The 8,927-nt window shown below is 42.2% G+C and overlaps 1 protein-coding gene across 2 annotated transcripts in view; it reads right to left on the reverse strand.

Moving 5' to 3' along the window:
* Window positions 1-8,180, reverse strand: part of LOC109951451 (thyroid hormone receptor alpha) — a 64,513-nt gene extending 56,333 nt beyond the window's left edge. For both annotated transcript variants that reach the window (XM_020585965.1, XM_020585966.1), the window contains exon 1: window positions 8,041-8,180. The gene's annotated coding sequence lies outside the window, so the exon portion shown is untranslated. The remainder of the gene's footprint in view (window positions 1-8,040) is intronic.
* Window positions 8,181-8,927: the final 747 nt, after the last annotated feature.

The following is an 8,927-nucleotide window of genomic DNA, read 5'->3' on the forward strand; positions in this document are numbered from 1 at the left end:
TCGGTAAGGCAGCGGTTTCGCTGCATTATGTGATTTGTAGTTTGTGTGTTATTGGCGCTTCCTATCGCCGGGCCATTAAAAAAAAAAAGATATATAAAATGATCTTGCAGGCCGGATGTGGCCCGCGGGCCGTGAGTTTGACACATGTGGCTTAGAATAAGCCTTTTATAGCAACATAGGAGCGGATCCCCTATCATGGAGGCTGCAATGTTGAGCTGCCATGTTTGTTTGTTTTGTTTTTTTAACAGTAGCCCAGCATGGCCAAACCACACACTGGCTCCAAAGCATGAATTTCACATTTTCACACTGAAGCAGCAGCTTGGATTTGGAGACAAGAGCTGTGGTACTCGAGTCCAGGATTTGGACTTGGAAGGTGGAGATGAGGACTGACTTCTTTTTTTTTTTTTTTTTTGTAATAGGCTATAAAAAATTTGGTCTAAGATATTAATAGTAAAACCTGTTGACCTGCACATCATGTATCTGGTACACTCCCATCGAAGTGCACACTCTGCCTTTCTAGAAATTATTTTTATGCATCAAACTGCTGAGTAATGCGGTGATGCAATACATTGTTAGAAAGTTTGGGATATAAAATGGTGAGAACTGTGTCGATCATGTTTAGCGTACAACTCAATGACCCTGATTTAGCTCGTCAGGAAAAAGTCTGCGTCGTAGTTATGTATAGTTATTGATTTTATTCCCTGACTCACTATGGAGGGAAGGTGAAAGTGAAACCAAAAAGCTCAGAAAAAAGGAAAGAAAAATAAACCTGAAACATAAAAAAGTGAAGGATCCAGAGGAGATGTGCGTCTCACAGAGCTCAGAGCTTGTGTGGACTGACACATTTGATACAATGGAAGACTATCTGCAGGTCTTCAAGGATGAGAGTGATGATGGAATTAAAGCCATAATTTTTGTCATCATCAATGCTGCCTCGGAGTCGTACGTAATTATCAATAACTGCCTCCAGCTGCCCACTAATGGAAGTACTTTCTGTTTAGCCCAGACCTTCGTCCACCCGTCTACTCTCGTCTGGTTTGACTTGTACTTTACTTTTTATCAGCTGACGACCTGGTAAAACACGATAGAACATTGTTGTCTTTATTGAACACAACCATTAAACAAACAAAGTGATGGTGGAAAAAAGTAATGACAACAGTTCTTTAATAACTGGTTGAACCACCTTTGGCAGCAATACCCTCAAGCAAGTGCTTCCTGTAGCTGTGGATTAGACCCGCACAACATTCAGGAAGAATTTTGGACCATTCTTCCTCACAAAACTGCTTCAGCTCAGCCATATTCTTAGGGCGTCTCGAGGTCATTCCACAGCATCTCTATTGGATTGAGGTCTGGGCTCTGACTGGGCCACTCCAAAAGGTGTATTTTGTGTCTCTGAAGTCATTCTGTAGTAGATTTTAGTGTCATTGTCTTGCTGCATCACCCAGTTTGTTTAGAGCTTCAGCTTGCAGACAGCTGCCCTGACATTATCCTGTAGGATACCTTGATAAACTTGGGAATTCATTTTCCCCTCCACAATGGCAAGGGGTCCAGGTCCAGAGGCAGAAAAGCAGCCCCAAATCATAATGCTCTCTCCACCGTACTTCATTGTTTTACACACCAAAAATCAGAGAATGACATGATCATCATATTAAATGTGTGTGGCTTGGCCAAGACTAGGTTATATGATTAGAAGAGTAGCATGGAGCACCATTACAATCCCTACACACATCTGTATAACAGAAATATATGTTTACCTTACAATTTCTGTGCTTTTTGGCAAGATATACTTTCGACTTGCGATCATTGTACTTTTGACCCAATGAGTAGGGACAAAAGTATAGTGTGTGACTTGTGTTTAAAGCAAGATTACTTTAGGGTGGTGCACATGTTGACAAAAATGCCTGTGAATATTGTAAGATAATGTGTAAAACTGTCCATGATCTGGATGTTCAGACTATTTATAAATGGGTCAACTCATACCTCAAGTCAAATCACATGGCTCTGGTATCAGGTATAAATTCCCAATTCATCTCAACACAGTCGCTTTAAGACCTTTTCCTCTATCTCCCACTTCCATAGCTGCAGCCAGCTCTGACCCATTGAGCTTAATAAAAACTGAGCACACACTTAATCTACCAACTACTGAAACAGTGAGTGTTACTGATGTAGCCTAGATGACAAGCTGCTGGCCTGTGACTACTGAATTACTTCCAGGATGGGACACCAATGGGAGACTGTGGAGCGTCGCGTTAGACGGCGTCTTCACCACCGTCACCAAAAGACCAAATGAGGGAATATCTTTTGGGGAAAAAAGGTGTTCATCCCTCCAGTAGAGCTCAGAGATTTGTAGTGTTAATGCAAAGTAGCACTGAAGCTGTTCTAGTGACACATGGTGGCCCAACACCTTACTAAGACACTTTAAGTTGGGTTTTACTTTCACCTGTCACCTCATCTCATGAGGTTGGGTGACACAATCCAACAAACATGCTAATCCGTTCCCAACTGCATCACCCTGATTTGTCTATTAGAGCACTTTAGCCCCGGTATAATGATCCTGTATTTTCATCTATTTGCATTGTTGAAAATCTACCAAACTGCTGGTTTTGTGTGTCATTATCACTGTAGGGCTGAACTCTAAATGAATTAAATCCTTTACAGGTTGTCACTTTCCTGTGTCTCTCAGTTTCAGTCAGCAAGATGCCAACAAAATAGTTTTTTCAAAAGTCACTGCGTGAGCTTCACTGTCCCCCTAGCAGACAAGCAAAGGCCTCACCCTCTGGGTACAAGTTCATTCTGAGGAGGGAACACATCTTTGGAAAGTAATCTCTGGACCACTTTCTGCTTCCTGACACCAGTCTCAGTTCCTTTCTCCAACAAACAGAGTATGCTGCTGCACTGTACACGGGTCTGTGTCTGTTTATGTATGTGTGCTTGAGCACTTGTTATAAAATTCTCTCTCTCATTCCATTAGACGTTTTTCAGTTTGTTATCACCTTATCTCCTAAAACAATACAAGCCTCCTGAGAGATTTCACTGAGAGAAAGAGAGAAACTGCACAAATAATAAATCATCTGAGGAGTGGTGGGGTGCACAAGTGAGATTAATCAAAACTTAATCAGTGATGTCTAGAAGTGGATGAAGAAATAATGAAGTACCCCCGAAGCCAATTATTGTAATTTAGAAGTGGAAAGCTGCATCATTTCCTCACAGTTTGAGCTAATTTGATCAGGAGTGTGAAACATATCAAGTGTGACACATGGACTAACAAGGTTTAGCACCCACCATGTCCCATCAGTGTGAACAATGAAAACACTAGAGAGCTGTGGTTTGATGTATTATTTCCCTCTGGATTAGTGAGAATCTCATTTGTAATGTGCAGCATAAACACAAAACATATTGATTTCTTCCAGTTCTTAACTTAGCATCTTGCCTAATTAGTTTTTATTCTTATTTCTTAAAAAAAAAGGCATACAAAAAAAGAACTGTATTTATTTGGAGTCAACCTGTAAGTAAACTTTTGTTGCCAGCTTGTGGTACTTGACAATTTCAATGCTGTGCATATAGAGTGGTATAAAACACTGAGCTTTAAAGCTGCTAATTTAAATTTATAGGCAGCATCTTAGCATATTGTAGCTCAAGGTTTTGGTTTTACTGGCCCACAACTAAAATGTTGTCACTTGCACCATTCTCAACAACTATGCACTTAGGAATTGGCAACAGCTATTAGCCATTAACTACCTGCCCAACATAAAACAGCAGACAAAATTAGCAGCTATAGCTGATGTGCATACATAATGGCCATTCAGCCACTAAATATATGGGTATTTGCCTCAGGAGTTAGGAGACTGAATATTAGACTTTGATTCACGAGGTTGACAGAAAAACAATTCTAAATCAATGATAATGTTGCACCTTGTCAGCTGGTTGTTTAAATAAGCAACTCAAAAAAAAAACAACCTAAGGCCTATTGATGTAATTTTTCATTTGTTAGAAAACACTCTAAAAAGAAAAGCAAAAAGCACGACTCCATTTGTTATCAGTCATATTACAGCATTATACTTAAACTTCATGTCAGGAAACCTCTCCTCAACCACGATTTAAGACCCGTATAATGTACTTCCTGTTACATGAAGACAGAATTGGCAGTGTGGGTGAATTGTACAGATCTGGTCTTTGACACTAACTGAATTCAAGAGGCCCGTGTCCCAGCTGCTAACAAAGAAGAGGTGAGGTTTATTGACGTATACTGCAAGCAGCCACCTGGGGGGGAATCGACTTGCTGTAGCTTCACATCTGGGAGCTGTCACATCATACATCTTTATATACAGTCCATGAGGTAACGAATAAAGCCATGTTTATACATCAGCTGATATTGGCTTATTGCAAATATACAGAATCAGTGCTGGTGTGTAGTTTGTCCACCACAGAATAGTGACATGTTTATGTTTATGCAAAATGTCTCTCCTACCAGGTCTTTGTATGGGTGTGCCTTAGCTTTGCAAATGACACCACCACTGAGGCCAGGTTACACCACAATTTCAAATTACTCCAGTGGAACCATCACGTTCAGAGGATTTGCTCATGGGGACGAAGTAAATCCATACAAATGTTTCACTTCAAGTTCAAGTCTGACCCGCAAATTTACACCAGTGACCATGTCTTGTAGACAGGTGAGTCCATCGCCATCCACTTTCATTTAACCTTCTATGTCAAAGTGAAATCTGCTCTATAAACACAGGAGTGAGACATAGTTAGAAAAACAACCATTCACACTCATATCCACAACTTGCATGTCTTGGGACTGCGGGAAGAGACACACAGTGGCACAGAGAGGACACACAACTCCACCTTACTGTAGGTTTATATAAATGAGACTGAACCTATTCTTGATTGTACTCATTAGCACTCATTTCTTAATTTGTTATAAATTTAAAGGCTACACTACACACTAAAGTAGGTTTACTGAGTCCACTGTAAATCACCATCACTTTGGTCATTTAACAACAGTGATGATGTGGGTTGCCACAGCTGCTAATTCAGACATCTTTTTCGGTCAGAAGCTGCTTGTGCACATCAGGAAAGCAACGGAGTGCAAAAGAAAGTTTTCTGCTAGTGAGCTCAGTTAAAGAAATGCCTATATTTCAGTCTAGAGTATGCCATTTCTTTCCCAGTACAAAGGGAGGGCAAAGGAAAATATCACATGCATGTTCAATTCCTTGACTAGATTGGAAACAGAAAAACAAATGGTGCTGTGTCAGTGTCAGCCAAGGAATATTACATGCTCACGGACACAACGTGGACAGACAGTGGGTCAGTCTTGCATGGATGCAGAACAACCTTGACCAGCGGTGTGCTGTATAGACACTTATGTGAACACGGAACCTTCAAAGAGCAGATTGCGATCTATTTCTCATATCTCCGCCTGACACCTGCATATCATACCCACACCACACCTTAGTCTGGGGGAGCAGCTATAAGCTAGCAAACACATTTCATATTTCATGCCCCCCTTAACACATGCATGATTCATATCAAATCTCCAGGAGTATTTTAAGCGTACTCTGGCACACACGGACATACTTCGATATGTCAAAGCAAAAGTATGTTAACAGTGGCTGCACAATAAAGTCACACGTTGAGAAGACAACTAACTGTATACAGAAAGTATTCAGACTCCTTCACTTTTTGCACACTTCACTGAGGTCTAGATGGGTAAAGTGAAAACATTTTTGCAAATAAATAAATACTGTATCTCATTTACAAAATTGTTCAGAACCCTAACTCTTAAGTCAGTAGTTTGTAGAAGCCTATGGAAGTAAAGTGTGGATACCTGGACTGAGCCCAGTGGAACACAAGGGTTCGGGCCAGGTTCGGACATAAATCATGTTCAGATCAGGGTCGGGTTCAGACACATAGGTCAAACTTTAGACTTGATGGCTGCAGCTTCAAATCTTCTTGGTTTAAGTCTCTACAGGCTATGCACACCTGGAATTTGGCAGTTTACCCTGTCAAGCTCCATCAGATTGGATGTGAAGTGGCTGTGAACCGCTATGTTCAAGTCTCTCCACAGATGTTCTATAGGCTTTAGGTCTGGGCCGCTCAAAGACAGTCTTTTCCTGAAGTCACTGCCCTGTTGTCTTGGCTCTGTGCATCAGGTCACTATCATGTTGAAAGGTGAACCGTTGCCCTAGTCTCAGGTTGTGTAGCAGGTTTTCACTGCATGCATCCTTCCCTGCTGTGTGACAAACCCTGAACAGGCTGCAGCTTCTATGTAGCCACTCTATAAAGGTCTGATTGATGGAGAGCTGCTGATCGTCCTTCTAGCAATTTCTCCATCTCTGCAGAGGACTTCTGCAGCTCAGTTTGGCCGGACAACCATCTCTAGAAAAACTCTGGGATGTGCTCCTTCATCCTCAGTGGATGAAAGAAAGAAATGGAGTACAGTGAAGTTGTAATTCTCTTCCGACTGGGTCTCAACTGGTGTGCATCTGCTGCACACACATCCCACCAGGCATCACTGGCTGCTACAGGGCAGCTCTGGCTGCAGGGCTTCACTCTCAACTGCAGCTGTCACAAAGCTGTGGCAGCCCCCTCCTTCCCCATCTTCCGTGGGTCAAATTACACAACTCTATATTCAGCTGAATTTCTCATTCAACATTATACCAGGACACTATTGTTCCCCCTCATACATCAGTATTGTTATTTGGTATCAGCTTTTTCTGTCCACATGGTGCTCGTATCTTTGTGCTGTGCTCCTCCATCCTCAGTGGAATCAGTAACTTTATCCCAAAAGCAAAAAAAATTCAAATTAAAAATGAAGAAACTGAGCACTATAAAGTTTGTTGCAACATGGCCATTTCAGTTGTGTGTCCACGAGTGTGTATATGCCACAGCAACACGCTGCACCAGTCATCACCGAGCGCTGGTGGGTCCTCCTCCTCCGTCTCATTGAGGAGCTCTGAACTCGGAACAGACAGATGTCTTAGACAGAAGTGTAATGTCATTCACCAACATGTACTCCCTGCACTAGAGCCGGAGGAGTCAGTGATGTCATCTTTAAGAGAGGATGCATTACTCACATGGGCAAATGCTCCCAAAATGTTCAGCCTCTGTTGGGCCTATTTGAGCCAGAGATGCTCACAAAGCTGCATGAAATTTAATACTGTAATGACAAAAAAACATTTCATTCCAAGGTCTCCAGAGAAGAGTGTCTGTGCAAATTAGCTCTGCCAAATAAGACATTCTTTAGTATCAAGTAATGCTACTAGCACATGTTGTGATCTGTTTTTGGCTTAATGATAAGAACTGCATTCCTCTAACACTAAAATAAATCTAATTAAATAAATAAATACATGGGATGAAAATTTCAGCAGCTGTAAATAGTGCCCCCCCCCCCAGGAATAAACTATGTTACCTGCATTATATTTTGGTCTGTTTTAGCTTTAGTGTACATCTCATATAGACAATATAACAGTATTTCTGGCTGAATTAATAGGAGACGCATGTCTTGGCCCATACTTTATGTGATCGATTTTAACTTAGTGTCAATCTGACACCGGACATTCAATGATCCGGATCTAAAAGTCTAATTTTAGCCCAACATAGCTGTCTGAAACGCTATTCCCAAAACACATTGATAAATTCCACCACAGAGTTCGCCTTCAGAAACAGCCTACTGAGAAACTATTCAAGGAAACCTTGCAAAATGTAACAGCTATACTACTTCAAAAACTTTAATGAGTCTGTACTTGCAGTACAGTCACTGCTCATCAGTCATAAACCAGACAGCTTCTAGTTTTCGAACAGCACTTGGAGCCTGCGGTAGTTTTCCGGCAGAGCGCCGGGCTGACGTGAGGGCAGCGCTCCGCTTGCCCCGCAGTCCCCCGTGAAGCTGCCTTCACTGTGTTTCGCTGCGATAAAGTGACACACTCGCCAAAGCTCGACGTCTGTTCCGTCAACGTAAGCCCGCGAAGCAGAGGGATTAACGCGTTAAGAACAGGCAGAAATACATGGAGGTAAAAGCGTGTACAGCTACTTTACCGTCTTAAACGGCGCGCAGGATATGCTTCCTCCGAAGGTCCGCTGTCAGGTGTGTGGAGACGGGAGCGACACGTCTGCTCGGGACTGCCAAAGCCATGGCCACGGTCTGCAGCGAAACTCCACAGAGCTGTTAGCTGTCTGTGCTCGGTCCTGCTCCGCCCCCCTGCCCCGCCTCCCTGCCCCGCCTGTAAGCCTGTACAGTACGGGTGAATGGGGGTCAGGAGGAGCGGGACTGCCGCCGAGTATGGTTCGTCACCCGGCTCCGCTGTGCCCTCTACCGGCGAAAGAGAGGTAGTGTGGTAGAGGTTACATAATACGGAGAGTCTGGAGAATTAAAGGGGAATGTCAATAGTTTTTTTTACTAAGACCACTCAAAGACCAAATGGGTGGTGGGAAAATGTATTCATTCATAATATATACTTAACAGTAGTGGAAAACAACTAAATAGGCCACTTCTACTATATTGCATTTACCTGACAACTGTAGGCATAGATACCTGAAAATTGTTTTCACACTGACATTGTGGGGACTCATGTAATATATTTATTTATAGTGACAACTTGGTTGAGGTTAGGGCAAGTCTCCAGGCCAGTATAAAGTCCTTTAATTTATGTGAGATAATTGGGTTTAAGGTTAGAGTACAGTTAATGTTAGGTTAGGTAAGGCTTACACAAGTATTGGTTATGGTTAAGGTTAGGGTAAGTCTCAAGGAAATGAATCTAAGTCAATATAAAGACCTGCCAAGTGACAAAAAACAAGGAAGTGTGTGTGTCCACACCCAGTACCACAACCCTCCCCAAGGATGTGTCCTAATCAAATCAACAGAGAAAATACAAATATTAGCCTACACACTACTACAAAGAAATGGTAGACATAATACTCGTAGT

This window comes from Monopterus albus, unplaced genomic scaffold (assembly GCF_001952655.1).
Source record: "Monopterus albus unplaced genomic scaffold, M_albus_1.0 scaffold389.1, whole genome shotgun sequence".
Classification (NCBI taxonomy): domain Eukaryota; kingdom Metazoa; phylum Chordata; class Actinopteri; order Synbranchiformes; family Synbranchidae; genus Monopterus; species Monopterus albus.